The sequence below is a fragment of the Ambystoma mexicanum genome, chromosome 9, assembly GCF_040938575.1.
Source record: "Ambystoma mexicanum isolate Mex_15411 chromosome 9, UKY_AmexF1_1, whole genome shotgun sequence".
Lineage (NCBI taxonomy): Eukaryota > Metazoa > Chordata > Amphibia > Caudata > Ambystomatidae > Ambystoma > Ambystoma mexicanum.
Genome location: NC_090931.1, coordinates 1,000,893,381 through 1,000,912,026, shown reverse-complemented (window position 1 = coordinate 1,000,912,026; position 18,646 = coordinate 1,000,893,381). Strand labels below are relative to the sequence as shown.

Genomic DNA, 18,646 nt, shown 5'->3' with positions numbered 1-18,646 from the left:
GGTTTTATCCTCACACCAAAAGGTATCAGAATGGATAGGCAAAAGGTAAATGCCATTCTTAACTGGCCGTAATCAACTTCATTTAAAGGAATCCAGAGTATGTTGGGCTTTGCAAACGTTTACCGCCGATTCTGCCTAGATGTTTCCCAAATAGTGCATGCAATTGCATCACTATTGAGAAAAAACAATAAAAAGTTCCATTGGACCGAAGAAGCAGAGAAGGCCTTTCAAGAACTTAAGAAAAAAGTCACTTCTGCTACAGTTCTACGGCATCCTCGGCCAGACCTCCCTTATATAGTTGAAACAGATGCCTCCAGCATGGCTATGGGAGCTGTTCTCTCACAAAGGGACTCAGGAACTGGCCAGTTACACCCTGTGGCCTTCTGGTCATGAACATTCTCACCTCCCGAACTCAAATATGCTATCACAGACAAAGAACTCTTGGCTATAAAATCAGCTTTCAAGGCATGGCGACACTATCTCCTTGGTGCTAGTCATACTGTCGCTGTCATAACTGATCATCGAAACCTGCAATACCTAAAAACAGCAAAGGCTCAATCATCTTGTCAACTGCGGTGGGCTCTTTTCTTCGCTGAATATGTCTATGTGATCACCTACCGGCCAGGAGTCCGAAACGGAAAGACTGACGCCTTGTCCCGCATGGGTGTTGATGAAAAGGAATACATAACTCCAGATCCAGTAGCCATTATTCCAGAAGACAAACTCCTGGGTCTTACGACAACATTGACACAGGGTGAACTCCAAAACAAGATTCAACTCTTAATTGATCCGACTTTCTCACAAGAGTGGTGTACTCAAGGAGAACATTACACCATTAAAGACCAGTTACCATATTTTAGGAACCGTCTATACTTGCCAAGTAAAGATTTACAAGAGCAGGTTATTTCGGAGTTATCACGACTCCCTGATTGAAGGTCATCCTGGAATTGCCAAAACTCTAGCTAAAGTAAAACGAAATTATTGGTGGCCCACATGGCGTAAAGACATCATACAATTTATCCAATCTTGCGGTGTGTGCGCACAAAACAAGTCCCAAAAGCAGAAACCAGCTGGTCTTCTCCAACCATTGGAAATTCCTCCCGCACCATGGCACACACTGTCCCTTGATTTCATTACAGATCTACCTCCCAGTCAAAGATTCAACACCATCTTAGTAGTTGTAGACTTGTTCTCTAAAATGGCACACTTTATTCCTTTTAAGGGTCTTCCAAATGCATCCAATTTAGCAAAAGTATTCCCGGAGGAAATCGTATGGCTACATGGCTTTCCATCGGTCTTGATCTCAGGTCGAGGGTAGTCAGTTCGTATCCAACTTCTGGAGGAAATGCTGTTCAATGGCCCAAATTGACATTCGACTATCCACAAGTCACCATCCTCAAACAGATGGTCAAACAGAAAGAAAAAAACAAACCGTCAAGCAATACTTACGTTGCATGTAACATCAAGTGGAAATAAATTGGCAGGACTTGTTATGGATAGCTGAATATGCCTATAATAATTCATTACACACCAGCACTGGACAAACCCCTTTCTACTCTATATATGGTAGACATCCACGTACTTCAGAATTGGATCTCCCAACCCCTTTGGAAATGCCAGCAGTTAAAACCCTACATACAACTATTTCCCAGGCCTTCAAAGAAGCAGCAGAACATTTACTCCAAGCCAAGAACAGACAAAAGAAATTCGCTGACCAACATTCTAGTAAAGCCCCCAACTATCAAATTAGAGATAAGATCTGGTTAGCATCAAAATATGTGCCCATAAAAGGGACTCGGACCTTTCGTCCCCGATATCTGGGACCTTATTCTATTGAATCCATAAAAAATCCAGTGGCAGTTAAATTAGCCCTACCACCCACTATGCAGATTCATCCTGTGTTGCACGTATCACTCCTGAAACCGGTACAACCCGGTACTCGGGTTACAACACCACCAAAACCAGTATTAGTTGATGGAGAACCAGAGTTTGAAGTAAAGGATATCCTAGACTAAAAATACACCAGATCCAAACTGTACTACTTAGTGGATTGGAAAGGATACGGCCCTCAAGACAGATCATGGGAACCTAGTGAATACATCCATGCACCTCGCTTAATTAAAAAGTTCCATCAGAATTACCCAGCCAAACCAGGACCAGGCAGAAGTGCCACTGTGAGAGAGGCCTGGGGGGGGGGGGGGGAGTGCTGTCATGACTCTTGCCCCTGGCCCTCACTGGCAAGTCAGCCTTCCAGTTAGGGCCAGGTCAAAGGCCTTAAAACCTCATCCAAGACTCTCTTGGAGTCAGTCCTGGGGCCTTTGGCGCCAGGCTCATAACCATCATGAAGACCAACATTAGAATGGGACTATTTACTTGGGACTATTTAACTTGGGGGGGGGTTCAGCCAACATGGAGGTGCACACATAGCTCAGTTACAAGTAACTGAGCTATGTGGTCTAGTCTTTTGGGTGTGGCAGGCCTGGGACTACTTTACCTTGACTACTTTGGGTGTGGCAGGCCTGGGACTATTTTACCTGGACTACTTTACCTGAGACTATTTAAACCACACCCAAACAGCAGAACATGCTTTGCGTTATTCTGCTGTGGGCAGCGTAAAGCTCACCGTGTCCAGTTCTTTGATGCCAGCTTACCTGCAACCAAGGACCTGCAGAGAGAGAAGAACAAGTTACTTTCTTACCTGGTAACGTTCTTTTGATGGGATGGTCTGACGACGTATTCCATATCTATGACAGGTAATCACCACTGCTGTGCTGCTTCGGAAACTTTTTTCGGCATCTGCGTCCTGTGTCGATGACGTCGATGCGCCGTCGTCGAGGACCTCCTCCGACGTCCGACGTCATCCGATGTGATAAGTAGGACGCACGACGCCCGTAGCCTCAGTTGTAGTTTTTTCCCCCAGAACGTGTGACATTAGTCTACTGCCAGTCAGACACAAAGCCTTGCGGAACGTAAGATGCAATCGCAAAAGAAATTCTGCAGCGGGGAAGGTAGGGAGGGAGCGATATGGAATATGTCGTCGGACCATCCCATCGAAAGAACGTTACCAGGTAAGAAAGTAACTTGTTCTTCGAGGGGATTGGGTCCTCAGACGTATTCCATATCTATGACAGACTCCCAAAGCAGTACCAGAGCAAGGAGGAGGGAAAGAATTTAGAATCAAAATTTAGAATTGCCAATCAAATAGCAGAGCAAAGGACCGCCTTGCCAAAGGCCAGATCCTGTCCTCGGATGGAATCGAGGGAATAGTGACGTACAAATGTATGTACTGAAGCCCAGGTGGCTGCATCACAGATGATGCGAATAGGAACACCCCTCTGCAGGGCAGTAGATGCAGCCATACCCCAGGTAGAATGGGCCCGCAAGCCAGCCGGTGGGTCCTTACCCGCCAAGCGGTAACACTCCGAGATGGCCAAAATAATCCAGCGAGACAAAGTCTGTTTCGTCACAGCTTGTCCCAAACGCTTTCCAGCGTAACCAATAAAGAGTTGATCGTCCACTCTGACCTGGGACATGCGTGAAACATAAAAGCTTAAAGCTCTCCTAGGTTCAAGCCTAATCCAGCGAGACAAGCCTATGGAGCCTCTCCTCTTCCTTACCAGGATGTGGAGGAGGATAGAACGCCGGAAGAACAACCTTCTGGCTCAAATGAAATTCCGAAACCACCTCCGGAAGAAAAGAAGGACGAACTCTAAGGACAACCCTGTCCTTGTGAAATACAGTGAAGGGTGGCTTAACTGAAAGTGCCTGTAACTCACTCACTCTGCGAGCGGAAGTAACCGCAACTAAAAACACAGTTTTCAGAGTTAACAGCCTCAAAGGGCAAGAATGTAAAGGCTCAAACGGAGCACCCATAAGAAACTTAAGAACAAGGTTTAAATCCCAACCGGGCACCAGGAAAGGTGACGGAGGGAACGCATTAGTGAGCCCTTTCAGAAACTGTGAAATTAAAGGGATTTTAAAGTAGGAACACTCTTCAGACGAGCGCTTAAAGATGGACAGCGTCGCCAGGTAACCTTTAATGGTACCCACTTGCAAGCCCCTGTGGGCCAAAGAAAGTAAAAAGGACAGAACCATGGGGATGTCACATGCAAAAGGATCCACATTCAGAACTCTGCACCAGTCGCAGAACTTACGCCAACGGTACAGAGACTTTGTTGCTGGCCGTCGGGCCGAGAGCAACACCTCCATCACGTCTTCAGGGAGGTCCCAACCCTTATACCTCAACCTTTCAGAAGCCAAGCTTGAAGGTTGAGGGATCTGACCTCTGGATGGAGAACCTGACCCCCCTCCCGTGAGAGCAGATCGTCTCGGTAGGGAAGACGACGTGGAGGACAGATGGACAAGTCGAGAAGGTCCGGGTACCACGTCCTCCGAGCCCACGCCGGAGCAATGAGGATCATCCGGGAACCGAACTTCCGAAACCTCCGCAGCACTTGCGGGATGACGGGGACTGGAGGAAACACGTACAGCAGTGGGAATGACCACTCCACCACGAACGCATCTCCTAAGGCTCCTTTTGGAGGAAATTCCCGCAAGCAGAACCTCACGCACTTCCCGTTGACACTGGAGGCGAAGAGATCCACTTGATGGGTCCCCCAAAAGGCGAAGATCTCCAGGAGAATCTCCTGAGCCAACTCCCACTCGTGAGAGATCGTGCTCTGCCTGCTCAGAGCGTCTGCCGTCACGTTTTCGTCCCCGGCCAGATGAACTGCCGAGATCGAAACTTCCTGCTGGATGGCCCAGAACTCGAGCTGCATCGCCTCCCTGCACAGAGGAAGTGACCCTGCCCCCACTTTTTGTTGAGGTAGTGCATGGCCACTGTGTTGTCCGTCAGGATCAGGACATTCTTTCCTCGCACAGTCGGCAGAAAAGCCTTCAGGGCTAGCCTGACAGCCCTCAGCTCCAACAGATTGATATGGAGTCTGGACTCCGACGGAGACCAACGACCGCTGACTGTCAGCTCGTTGGCATGAGCTCCCCATCCCGTGAGGGATGCATCCGTCACGATCGTCACCTCCGGCCAGGGAAGTCAAAACGGAGCCCCTTCATCAAGTTGCCTTCGACGGCCCACCACAGAAGGTCCTGGGCGACTGAGGGCGGCACCTGAACCGGGTCCGACATCCTGCCGGAGGACTGCGACCATTGCATCTTGAGTGCCCACTGCAAAGATCTCATCTGGCACCAGAAGAATGCAGGATGCCATGAGGCCGAGCAACCTCAAGAACTCGAATGCTGGGAGCGTCTGGGCAAGCCTGAACTTGTGCACCATCTGCTGAATGTGAAGAGCCCTCACCTGGGGAGGAAAACACTGCCCCAGGGAAGTGTCGAGCACTACTACGATGTACTGGAGCCGCTGTGTTGGCGTCAAATGGGAATTATTTAAATTGAGCGAGAAGCCCAGCCTGTGAAGGGAGTGGCAGGTGACCGACAGATGATCCAGGACCTGCTCCGGAGAGCGTGCCCTGGTCAACCAATCGTCCAGGTAGGGGTAGACGTGAATCCCCCCCTTGCCTGAGATGCGCTGCCACCACCACCATGAGCTTGGTGAAAACCCTCGGGGTGGAGGTCAATCCGAACGGCAGGACCCGAAACTGAAAGTGCGAGTCGCCAACCGTGAACCTCAGGTATTTCTTGTGCTTGGGATGGATCGGCACATGGAAGTAAGCATCCTTGAGGTCGAGAGACACCAACCAGTCCTGAAGCTAAAGGGCCTGGAGGACTTGAGAGAGAGAGTAACCATCTTGAACTTGTCCTCCCTGAGGAGTTTGTTCAAACCGCGCAAGTCCATGATGGGTCTCAATCCCCCGTCTTTCTTCGAAATCAAAAAATAAGGGGAATACCATCCCTTGTTCCTCTCCGCTACAGGCACCAGTTCTATGGTGCCTTTCTCCAGCAGGGCTTGAATTTCCTGCGCAAGGAGCGGATCCGGACTCTTTTAAGAGAGGTTCCCTGGTGGATTGTCGTGAGGCCTCTGCCGAAAGGGAAGACAGTAGCCGTGGGTTATGATCTCCAGAACCCACACATCTGAAGTAATGGCACGCCACTCTACAAGATGCTGCGCCAGCCTTCCCCCAAACGGCGAACCATGGGACATGGCCTCATGACTGAGTGGGAGCGGCTGCGGCGTTACCTGAGGGCAAAGAGGCAACTGCCCGAGCGGCCTTGGCACCACGGGTACCCTGTGATCCACCTCTGGTACCCCTGCGTTGGCATCTTTGACTGCTAGCTCCTCTCGCTTTACTTGAAGGACGAGTAATAGCGAAAGGAACCACCCCTCCATTGCTGTCCCCTAGGACGAAAAGGCGGAGGTTGGCGAACTGCAGCGCCCAATGACTTTGCTGCAGCTTTGGAGGTCTGCAACCTCTCAAGGCTCTCGTCAGCCTTGCTGCCAAAAAGGTGTTCACCGTCAAAGGGCATGTTGAGGAGCCAGGACTGCACATCAGGAGCAAACCCCGACTTCCACAACCACGCAAACCTGCGTATCACGGTGCTCGCCGCCATGGACCTGCTGACGCATTCAGCCATGTCCAAACCCGACTGAACGGACTCACACATGGCATCCTTACCATCCTGGACCATAGCAAGGAAACCATCCCGTTCGTCCCATTCGGGAATATGTTCAGCCGCTACCGCAACACAGTGAAACGAGACAAGGCACATATGGAGTTGGCCGTCTGAAGCGCCATACCACCCGAAGAAAACACTTTGTTCGCCCAGCCATCAAAACGTTTGTCGTCCCTATCAGGAGGGATGGTAGGGTACGACGCCTGCTTTGCCGGGGCCGTGGCCGCCTGCACCACCAAACTCTCCGGAGTGGGGTGCCTGGTCAAGTAGCAGGGGTCGCTACTGGCTGGACGGTATTTTCGCTACAAGGACCTGCCCACCCCCGGGAGACTCTCCGGAGCAGTCCAAGCCGCCGCCACCCTTCTCTGTAGAGCCATATGAAACGGCAGTACCGGGTCCGTTGGGGGACCAACATCCAGGATGTCCGTGAGATCATCCTGCACAAACTCCCCTGGGGGAGCAGACCATCCCAAGTACTAAGAGACCCTAGCCATAAGGCGCCGGTACGAGGAATCGGCATGAGAGCCAGGCTCAGGCCTACAAAACTCCATCTCCGGAGAGGTGTCCAGCCCACTGGCATCATGCAGTGACTGCCTCAAATCGTCAAATTGGCTATGGCTCGAGACCATCTCATCTGTAACCTGACTAGGAACCAGGCCATCAGAATCCTCATCCACCTCCGAAATATATTCCAGGTGGTGAAAAGAAGGCACCCGAGAGTGCTTGCTCTTAACCAGAGCCTTTCTAGGGGGTTCCGCCGTGCCACGGGGTACCTCCGACACCCCGGCCTCGAAAGGCGTCGAGTGAATCGGCGCCGGCGTCGAGAGAACAGGCATCGGCTCCGAGAGGATCGGCGTCGAGTAAATCGGCGTCGACGTCAGATGCAGCGCCGCCAGCATCGACAGCATCGACACAGTCCTCGAAGCCGGAGCTCCGAGCGTGTCCTTCGACGACCTGAGCGTCGACGGCTTCGACGACTTCCTCTGAGCCGGAGCCTCGAGAAAGCCTGTCGACGCCCTCGACGCCTCAGGCGTCGATGTCTTCCTCGAAGACATCACAGGTGCACACGGTCTCGAACGTGTCGAGGACCGGGACCTGGAATGGGTACGTCGAGAACGAGTCCCCTTGTCCGAACGGGACCTCTCCCGTGACTCGTGCCGACCACTCTTGCGAGCGGTGTCTCTAGACCTCTGACGGCTGACCCCACTCGGGGGCACGGACGGCTTAGTACCCTGCGACTCGAGAATCGCCAGCATTTTCTTCCCGAAGGAAGCCCATTCCTCTGGCGTCGCACGGCTGGTGGGGTAAGCGATGTGCCGGGCAGAGTGCTCAGAAGAGGACCTGGAAGACGACCGCTGTCGGTGCTTCCGAAAATGCCTAGAAGAGGCCGAGGAGTGGCGAGACCGACTCCTAGAAGGAGACCCACGAGACTTCCGACGACGACACAGAGAGTCACCTCTCGAATCATCTGTCGAAAGCCCCGCAGACTTCGACTTCCGGGGCTTGGACACCCGACCTACCGACAACAACTTCTTACGTTCCCGTAAGGCTCTGGATGTGAGCGACTGGCAGTCGATACAGTCATCCGTGTCGTGGGCCTCCCCGAGGCACCAGAGGCAGGCGTCGTGCGAGTCAGTCACCGACATCTTGGACCCACACTCCCCGCACTTCTTGAAGCCCGGACGCGGGGTTGAAGACATCTTCTTACGAAGGATTTTCTCACAAAAACGAACAGGTTCGAAGAACCGAGAAGAACAGAACTCCAAAGAGACGAGGCGTAACCGAGATTCACGAAGCAACACGTTCGCGGAAAAAACGGAACTGAGGCTACGGGCGTCGTGCGTCCTACTTATCACGACGTCGGAGGAGGTCCTCGACGACGGCGCATCGGCATCATCGACACAGGACGCAGGCGCCGAAAAAAGTTTCCGAAGCAGCACAGCTATGGTGATTACCTGTCATAGATATGGAACACGTCGGAGGACCCAATCCCCTCGAAAGAACACTACGAAACTTACCTGGAACAGTATCCTATCTTCAATCCATCGCTGACTTCAGTTCCACTCACCTGAAGGTACGAATTCCATCATCCGGCACTGCATGCATCCTGGAATACCATAGCCTGGAAAGAGGAGAAAGAAAGACGGCATTAGTAAGTGTTTACTCACGCTTCCTCCCGAATGAAGAAAGCCACACAATTCTTACCTGGGTAGTCATCTCCTGGTCAGTATCATTGCTGGAACATTACAGCGCTCGGCGAGGAACATCGCAACCTGCAAGGAGAGAAAAGACACAGGTTAGCAATATAAAAGGCGAAATAGCACCGCGCATCACGCATTACTCACCAGACAGCATCGCGCACACCGTGCTTTCGCCTACCGGCCCATGCTCATCTCCAAACTGCATGACAACACCAAAATACCTTTCCATACCTAAAAGGAAAAAAGCAAGACATTATTATTTGAACTAAGAGGAATATAAGAACTGCATATAAAGACTGTAAAGCAGCAAACCTACGGAGTCGCAGCAGGCCTGGATTCCCACAGGGGGGCTTGCACCAGTGAAGTAACTTGGTCGCTGCTCGCCCCCCACATCTACGTGCCCCTGCCACGAGGAGCAGGACGGAGAATCCACCTTTTACAATTTTAAGGTGAGGAGAAGGCCCAAGGGGGAGTAAGGAGTTGAGGCCAAAGGAGGTGGGAAAACAAAGACAATCTGGTATTGAATCCAGCTCTCCTATATTGCAGACCCACCTTTAACCAGAGGCCTTACCAAAGGACCAGGAGAGGGTTCGAGAGTGCAAACCATCCAACCAAGGCTGGGTTGCATCCCCGTGGATACCAGGTGAGCGTAACAGTCCACCCTAGGCAAAGGAATAGCTATAGATTGCTCCCTGGTAGGCCTCCCACCCTGGGTGAGATTGATATTTCAATTCTTGTACAACAAGCAGAAATGTCTAAAATGAACTGAAATAATTAGAGATACAATAGCAAACAGTTGGATTTTTATTTGCAATTTCTAAAAGCTAATGCATGAGTCCAGAACAGTGGCTAATTCAAGGAGTGAAAATGATGTGCAATATAAAGTGTAGTCATAAACAGAAGGTTTTCCATTCACACAGAGGGAAGTGAATAAAAGCATGGCAAATTAAGATGCATGGTTTGAGATGGAAGTAGATGGAAGAAATGATTGTTCCCAATTTGTGTTTGAGGAACAGATAGGGTGAATGCAAATAGAAAGCCCCCCTCACACCCGTTAAGATTCTTTTGTAATCTTCAATCTGAGAACAGTTCCTTTCTTCAGGGCAAGGGGTCAAAAGATCACCAGGGTTAAAATACATGTCTGGTGGCAAAGCAGAATGACTGAGAAGGACTGACCAATAAGTACTGATACAAAGAAGGATTATAATAAAGGACTGACAAAAAAGAAAGAGGAAGACTATGACATAGGACTATGATTAAGGAGAAGGGCAATAATAAAGCAGAGGGAATAGGAAGAATAATAGTGAGCGAAAGGACCACAAAAAGAATGTATGATGCTGCCAATAACATTGCCAGTTATGATAAGATATTTTATTTGTATCGCGCTCGTACACAAATGTTTCAGAGCGCGACAAGGCAAGGGAAGGGAACAGGGGAGAACAAACAATGATCTTACTAGGCCCAGTGACATTGAGAATGTGCAAGTGCATGGGAAAGGATAAGGGTAAAAGTGCATGGAAGGGGGAGAGTGGAAAGTGCGGAGCAGAGGATAAACAGATAAATACAAATAAAATAGATAGTGGAGCAATAAACAGGAGTAGTGCAGCCAGCAAGTGGCAAGTGCTGTGTTTACGGCAGTAGAACGGGTAAGTCAGATAAGTGCATAAAAGAAGAATATGGGGGTGGCGTGGGGGACTGTATGGGTACAGATACAGTCCCCAGTGCAAGGGGTGGCCAGGAGGCAGTGCAGAAGGGTGTCAAGGTGAGCAGCTACCTGGGCCAAGGGGACAGAGGGTGGCCAGGTGCACAGTGCCAAGAGAGAGCAGATCAGCAAGGGAGAGGGGGACCAAAGGCAGATGCAAAGAGGAAGGTCTTGATGTGCTTCCGGAACCGGAGATGGTTCTCCTCAAATTTTAGAGTGGCAGGGAGGCTGTTCCATAGGGAGGCCCCGGGCCGAAGACAGAGTTCTACCCCCAGCTCGTTCCTTTGAGAAACAACTGATCCTGAGGGAGTTAGTGGTAGAGGAGCGAAGAGCCCGAGAGGGGAGGTATTTGCAGAGGGATAGCTGAAGATATTTTGCAACCAGTCCCCCGAAAGCTTTGTGGACAATGCAGAGGGTTTTAAATTGAATCTTTGCATCCACTGGGAGCCAATGGAGAGATTTCAGAGATGGAGAGATACGATCCCAGGGCTTGAGGCCAAGGACAAGTCTTGCAGTCCTGTTCTGGATTAGTTGCAGAGGGCGAAGAGTAGAGGCAGGTAGATTTAGAAAGAGGCTGTAACAATAGTCCAACCTAGAGATAACCAGAGCTTGGGAGACAGTGAGCTTCTTGGGGAAGGAGAGGAAAGGAAGAGTACCTCTGAGGAGGTGCAGTAGGAAGTTTTCCCTTTTTTCAGAGACCTCAGAAATGTGAGCAGAGAAGGAAAGTGTGGAGTCAAAGGTCAAAGATGACCCCGAGGTTCTTAGCCTCACAGGTGGGGATAGGAGGAGGGCCAAGCGAGTCTGGCCAGAGAGAGAGAGGGCAAAAGATGGAGAAGGCTTGCTGATGAGGAGGATCTCTGTCTTGCTGGCATTCAGACAAACATCATTGGCGGGACACCAATCTCGAATGGCAGTTAGGCAATCAGAGATGAGGGAGGGCGAGGAGGTGGCCGAGGGCAGCCTGAAAATGAGTTGAGTGTCATCAGCGTAGTACTGGAAATTTGAGCATAGAGTGGCAATGCAGTTGGCTGAGTTGCCAGGTATTGGTTGGAAAGCCAGGGCGAGAGGTTAGACCCCTGGAGAACATCACAGGTAGAGAGGAAGATGGAGGATAAGAGGACCCCAGTTGGATCTAGCAGGGTCGATCAGAGAGGAAAGAGGTCAGCCAGGCCAGAGCCTGGTCAGTGATACCCAGGTTCTCACAGAGACGGTTTAGCAGGATGGTGTGGTTGACTGTGTTGATGGCAGTAGAGAGATCGAGTAGAATGAGGACAGAGGGAATGTTAGAGTCAGGGTTGGAGAGCAGATCTTCACAGATGTTCAGGAGAGCAGTTTCCGGCTTCTGGCTGCTCTGAAACCAGCCTGGTGGTCATGTAGACAGCCAACAAAATCAGAATGAAGGTTAAGATAAGAGATGGCCAGCTTTTCCAAGAGTTTGCCCAGAAAGGGAGTAATGGAGATTGGGCGATAGTTAGCCGGACAGCTGTGGGTTTCTTGAGAAGAGGATGCACAAGGGAGTGTTTCAGGGGGAGGGGAAGGATCCTGAAGCAAAGGAATGGTTGCAAAAATCGACAAGGGCCGCAGTGAGGGTGTCAATGTAGTCCTTGATGGTTTTAGAGGAACAGGGATGAACCTGTTTTGACGAGGCCTTCATAGATCAGACTTGTCTAGCAACCTCATCAGGGGAGAAGAGAGGAAAGGAAGAGAAGGATTTAGGGGAGGTGGTTAAAGGGGGGTTAGATGGTGCAGACTGAGGGGGAATAGCAGGGGGAGGGGAGGAGAGGGTGGACAAGATGTCCTGGGTTTTTGAGATAAAGTGAGAGGCAAGGTCATTACAGAGAGCTTGGGAGGTAGGAGGAGGAGTAAAGACTGCAGCAGGGTTGGCAAGCTCCTTGCAGAGTTCAGCTGAGTTGTTAGATGCCACAGAAACACAGGCTTGAATGTGGACTCTCTTCTTGGTGCAGAGAGAGAATCGGTATTGCTTTTGGAGCAGGCGCAGGCCAGTTTGAGGATGAACACAGAGCCCTCCATTTCCTCTCAGTCGCCCTACACTTACGTTTAAGTGTAGCTAGGTCGGAGTCATACCAGGAATTACACTTGGATTTTGGCTTCAAGCGGATCCTCATGACGGGGGAAAGAGTATCAAGAGTATCAGAAATGGAAGAATAGAGAAGGGACAGGGTAGTGTCCGGGTGTGAGTCAGCCAGAGGACGAGAGGGGGGACAGAAGGTAGCAGCGAAAGCCTCAACTGACACACGCTTCATAGGTTGGATGTCCACGAAAGTAGGTGGCAGTGTTGCAGTGAACTTGGCTTGGGGGGAAGAGAGTGAAAGATGAGAGAAGGCAGTGGTCACTCCAGAAGAGCGGAGTGGTCAGAGGGATAGAGAGGGGGAGGCCAGAGGAGATCAGGACGTAGAGTGTGTGTCCTGCTGAGTGTGTCGGGCCAGAGGGGAGGATAGAGGGGGAGAGGGAATCGCAAAGGTCGCGAAAGAGCAGAGATGATGGGCAGGGGGAATCGAGGTGGATGTTGAGGACACCAAGGAGGAGGAGTTGAGTGGTAGAGGTCAGAAGGGAGGAGGAGAGGTCAGCCCACTCAGAAAGAAAAGAGGTGATTTGCACAGGGGGCCGGTAGAGGGTAGCAACAGTAAGAGAGTGGGTAGGAGAGATTGAGAGCGTGCAGACAAGGCATTCGAAAGAGGAGTAAATCTGATTGGGAATGATAGTAGCAGGAATCCACTCAGGAAATATCAGGGATACACGCCCTCCAGGCCGGGTGGATCTGGGTGCGGAGAGGATCTTATAACCATCAGGGAGGAGAGTGTCAAAGCTCGTGACAGAGCTGGCCGTGAACCAAGTCTCTGTAAGACCAAGGTCATCAAGGTCCAATTCTTCAAGGAGGTGGCAGATGTTTGACAGCAGAGCGAGAGTTGAGAGTGGCAAGATGAAGTAGGTTGCTGGCCTTAAAAACCTTCCGGGGAGGGGTACTGATCAGAGGCACGCCCAGTGAAGTTGTGAAGGTAGCCTGAAGAGGGGCAGAGGAGGAGGGAAGAGTGGGGAAGGTAGCCAAGGAATGAGAGGAGGGGACAGCCGGAGATGAAAGGAAGTTGATGAGGCGAGGGAATCGCCTATCGAAGAGGAGGAGATTGGCCTGAGGACCTTGGGCCATGACAGTGCCGTTTAAGTAGACATTAAGGATGACTCTGGAGTAGTTGAATGAAGCCATGAGGACTTCCCAGCGAGTGCCACCATTAATGGGAGAGGAGGCGATAGGAGAGAGCAAAGGGGGGTCCATGGAACCGGCGAAGGAACAACAAAGAGGATGTCAGTGAGGTTCTGTCTGGAAGAGGCGTTGGTATAGGTATCAGCAATAGGGAGACCAGGGTTTGAGGCCAAGATATCCTTTTTAAACTTCTTCTTTCCAGACTTAGTGAGAAGGGAAGGATAGTTGATAGAGAAGAAGTTAGAATAGATGAGAGGAGGCCACCAGGGGGCGCGGGCAAGATGGCTGCCTGAACTATCTGCTCCCTGCATCGCCCCGGGATAACAGCGTGGTAACAAAAGAAAAAGGAACACTGTCCTCCTCAAACATGGAAAAATAGCCACAGGCACTTTTAAGGATCCCAGCGACACCCTCCCGAACTCTGAGGGTGCACCAGAACTGAAGATATTGGACTCGGAGCGGCCGCGCCCCTCCCCCCTCTACCAGGCTGACACCACGAACAAATCGGGGACATGGTGCACCGCCTTACAGCGGGTGATCCCCAAGCCGCAGCCAGCAATTTGACCTCGGACTCCGGGGAGCTTCAGGTGGCCTCGGCGGGGATCCAAGGAGCCCCGAGGACTTAGGCGGCGGACACCCTGATCCCCGCGGCCTCAGAGGTGGGTCCATAGGAGTGAGCGGTGACCACATCGCGGGACGGCCGGTGACGGACCCGGGCATCGGACATCCAGGCACCGACGGGGTGTCGCTGTGTCCCCCCTCCCTTCCGGCCCGACACCAGATCCTCACGAGCCCCACTGCGTCACAGAGCCGGCAAAAGACTTTGTGTAGGCCTGGGCCAACGCGGGAGCGCGCCCGGGCCCCCTCCAGCACACTGTAAGTCCCCCCCAAGCCAACAGGGGAAGATCGGACTCTCTTGACTCTCCGTGGGACACAGCCTCTTGGTCCTCCCCCCCCCCCTTACAGACCTGTGCCGTTGTGGGAGCGTGCCTGTGGCGCCCCATCCTACCGGGGCTCTACTGCGGGACTGACCGTCGTGTAGGCCTGTGTAACGCTCACCTGATTCCCGTAGAGGCGCCGGTCTTGACTGGGCGTATACCGTATCTGCAAAGGTGATGTGTAACACACGGCTGTCTCTTTGGGCTGGACCTCTGTGCACTGTATGTCTGACTTGAAGGGTAAGATGTCTGCAGATAGAAAATATGGGATTAAGGAACTGGGTTATTGAATGTCTCTCTCTTCTTCCCTTTCTCTTCTCCTGTAGAACCCCAAAGGTTAACGCTCTCACCTTAGGTAAGTGAACGACGTGCTCTCCATCTGCCTCGGGGCAGGGTGCTGTAACCAGTTTCTTCACTGGATAAGGGGAGCAGGCCTCTTGACTTCAGAGGACTGCTGTCCGTCGTTTACTGCACGAACGGTAAGTTTCGAGTAATTCTAATGTCTTTAAAGTCTTTAGTAATGATGTTTCTTGTTTTGCAGGGTTCCGGCGATGGCGGATGATGGGCTGAAGTGAGTTGAAGATGGAGCCCGTGTGATGAATAGAAGCGCCTGGAAGCACGTAAGTAAGCGCTTGTTGCCTGCTTCACGATGCGCTCTAACTGTCTTTTTATTTTGCAGGTACAAGTTCGGAGCGGCTGCAGGGTGCCGGAATACCCACTGGGTTAGATGTGGAAAGGAGTAATGGCACGTGAGTATTAAAGTTCCCCAATGTCTTTAAACGCACCTTGTTTTGTCTTTCAGATGCGGGATGCAGCGCCGAAGGCCTCCGGAGCGTGCGAAGAGTTGGTAAGCTTTTGTCTTTCAGATGCCGGAATGCAGCGCGAGGCGTTGGTGACAGCCGATGGACCAGGTAAGTGAAGAGCTGTCACTGAAGACCGTAATGCTAACCTGTTCTTTCTTGTCTTTATAGGTGTTGCAGAAGACTGGATTCAGGATGGTAAGCCTTTTTCCTTAGGCCCAGGATCAGATGCAGAAGACACGATGAGCGTTCTGCTGCAGAGGATGCAGAATAACGCAAAGCAAGATTCATCCATCGGGTGTGGTTTAAATAGCCTCCTGTAGTGCTTAGGTGTCTCCTTCCACAGCCACGCCTAGATAAGAAAAGAGTTCCTGCTTTCCAGAAGAGTTCCAGTGTTCTGAATCTAGGGAGTGGCTCCTACCCCACCCAACAGGAAAAGTAGTTCCAAACAGAAGAGGATCAGAGGCTCAACTGGCAGGCAAGTAAGCAGCATGGTCTGCTGCAGGTAAGTCCACCCAAGCATTATGAGCCCGGCGCTTCCAGCCCTGGGACTGGGCATATTTATGAGCCTGGTGCCACTGGCGCCAGGACTGGGTCCAAAAGGTCCCAATTGGGACTGGTTGGCACTCGGAACCTGGGTTATGGATCTGCTTCCAAGGGAGTTGGGAAAACCCTGACCTTTTGGAAGCAGAGATCATGACAGCCTGGGCCAACGCGGGAGCGCGCCCGGGCCCCCTCCAGCACACTACAAGAGAGGGCGATAACACCCCATGAGTTGGAAAACAGCCCTAGCAAAATTCCAATACGCACCTGAGGAGTAAACAATGGATACCAGCGCCTCCTCCACATCGCCCCCTGATATGAACACTATGCAGAACAACATCCAAACGATATTGGACGAAATCAGGGGCATGAGAACGGATATGGGGGCCAAGTTAACTGACCTCACCGCCAAAGTCTCCACACTTGAGGACCGAATGGAGGGGGTGGAGAACAATCAGGCATCCACGGACCTTCTGGAGACGCAGATGGAGATGAAGTTCAGGGAGATACAGAAACGGGAGAATGAACTTCGTCTCAAGGTGGACGATATGGAAAATCGGGAACGGAGAAGCAACTTGCGGATTTTTGGCTTGACCGAGACGGAAGGCGAAACCCAGGCCTGCCTTGAGAGTAAGGTTCAGGAAATTTTCAGGATTGTACTGGGGACTGACTCTGGGGAGACCGTCCTGATCGACAGGGTCCATCGAGCTGGTGGAGGTGGTAGGGGCCCACGCTCGGTCCTAGCACGGTTCCACTCTTATAGGGACAAGGTGAGAATACTGGAAAGGGCAAGGACTCTAAGGGACATACAATATGACAACTCCAGGGTGGCAATTTATCAGGACCTGTCCGCTCTCATGCTGCAAATGCGGAAAAAGTGTGGAGCAATCACCAGATGGCTGCAGGAAAAGGGAATCAGATACCGCTGGGGCCACCCATTCTATCTGGCGTTCGGATGGCAAGGGGAGAGTCACCAACTGGTGACGGAAGAAGATATCTTGAGGGCTACCGATGAGCTGGTTGGAACCCCACCAGAAACCTCGGGGACACAATCTGGGACGGAGAGGGACCCAACCCGGACTCCGCGGGGCCCTGGCACAAACCAGGGAAAACAAAGTGAAAGGCACGCAAACATTTCAGAAAACCAGACACTCCTCTGCAGGCCATGGTGGGCCAGCGGGATCGTGAGGAGGGGGTGGGGGAATGGTGAAGAAAGTAGATGCCCATTTTCACAGCGCAATTGTTTGCATGGCCCTCAGGGGCAACCGTATGTTAACTGTTGAAGCAGCCACTGTTGGCTAGGTTTAAGTTTGGGTTTTGTTACAGAAAGCCGGAAGCCCGGCTCGGGGTTCATCGGAGAGGGATTTCCTTCTCTGGAGGCTCTATGGGCATGGCCCCTGAGGTTGGGGTGCACCCCCCCAGCCCTGTTCCAAAAGTTAATGTATGATGTGGCTTGCAATATATGGGATGCAACCCAGTCTGCTGATGACGAAGGGGGAGAACCGAATTGGGGACCCAAGATAGATGCCTGAATCCTAACTGAAGTTTTGGGGGGGAAAAAGTCCTTTAGTAAAAGTAACGGAGGATGTGTTCCGTATTGTTCATCATCCCGGGGCCGGGGTAGCGGCCCTGTTGGTTCGTCTTACCAACCCTGATGTATGTTGGGCGACGGAGACAAACGCCTCGCGAAATGGGTAAGGGAAACGTGGATCAGGGGAAGGGACGGGGGAGGGTCAAGGGAAACAGGGACACCACACCATGGGACTGGGGCTCCAACACGCGAATGACGCGGGGGGAACCCACGGAAACTTTAAGGGGCAAAGACAATAATGATTATGGCTGAGGGACGGATTGGTTCGCTCAATGTTAAGGGCCTAAACTCACAAAGCAAGCGGTCCCTTACTAGCAACATGTTCCATAAACACAAATTGACAGTCCTTTTCCTACAAGAAACTCACTACAGGAGGGGGGCAGAATCAACGATAAAGGGAAAAGAAATAGGTAGCAATTTCTGGGCCTCACACAAATCCTCAAAGAAGGAGGGGGTGGGTATCATCCTGGGCAAATCATTGCACCTTACCGACATTGAAACCAAAAGGGGCCTTGGGGGCAGATTTTTGGGGATCAAGGGCTGGTCCCAGGGTATGCGTGTCACATTTGCTACCTTGTACGCGCCCAATGTTGGTCAAATTAAGTTTATTCGTAAGGTCCTTAGAGTCATGGATGAATGGGCAGAAGGCGCTAAGATTTTGTGTGGGGATTTCAATCTTATTGCCGACTCCCGACGGGGACTGGTGGTCTGCCAGGGGGGAAGGGCCAAAAGCCCCCACAAAAGATAACCTAGCTATGAGGGACCTGTTACGGGAATACTACTGGGTGGATGTATGGCGGAAATGCTGGCAGACCCCGGGGGGCTACACGTTCTTCTCCCCTCCTCATCAAACATATACCAGAATTCATCTACTTTTGATATTGGAAGAGGGAGGCGGAGAGGTCGGTAGCCCCACGGTTGAATCAGTGACTTGGTCAGACCATGAACTTCTAACCATGGACTGGCGACTGCAGGACGCCCCAAAGACATAGAGCTGGCGCTGTAATGACACTCTAATGAGGGACCAAGTGTTTAGGGAATTCCTACGGAAGGAAATGGAAGCCTT

The 18,646-nt window shown here is 51.7% G+C and overlaps 1 protein-coding gene across 2 annotated transcripts in view; it reads right to left on the bottom strand.

The window, feature by feature from the left end:
• SCRN3 (secernin 3) overlaps nucleotides 1-18,646 on the bottom strand; it is a 933,307-nt gene that overhangs the window by 40,874 nt on the left and 873,787 nt on the right. The gene's annotated exons all lie outside the window — the stretch shown is intronic.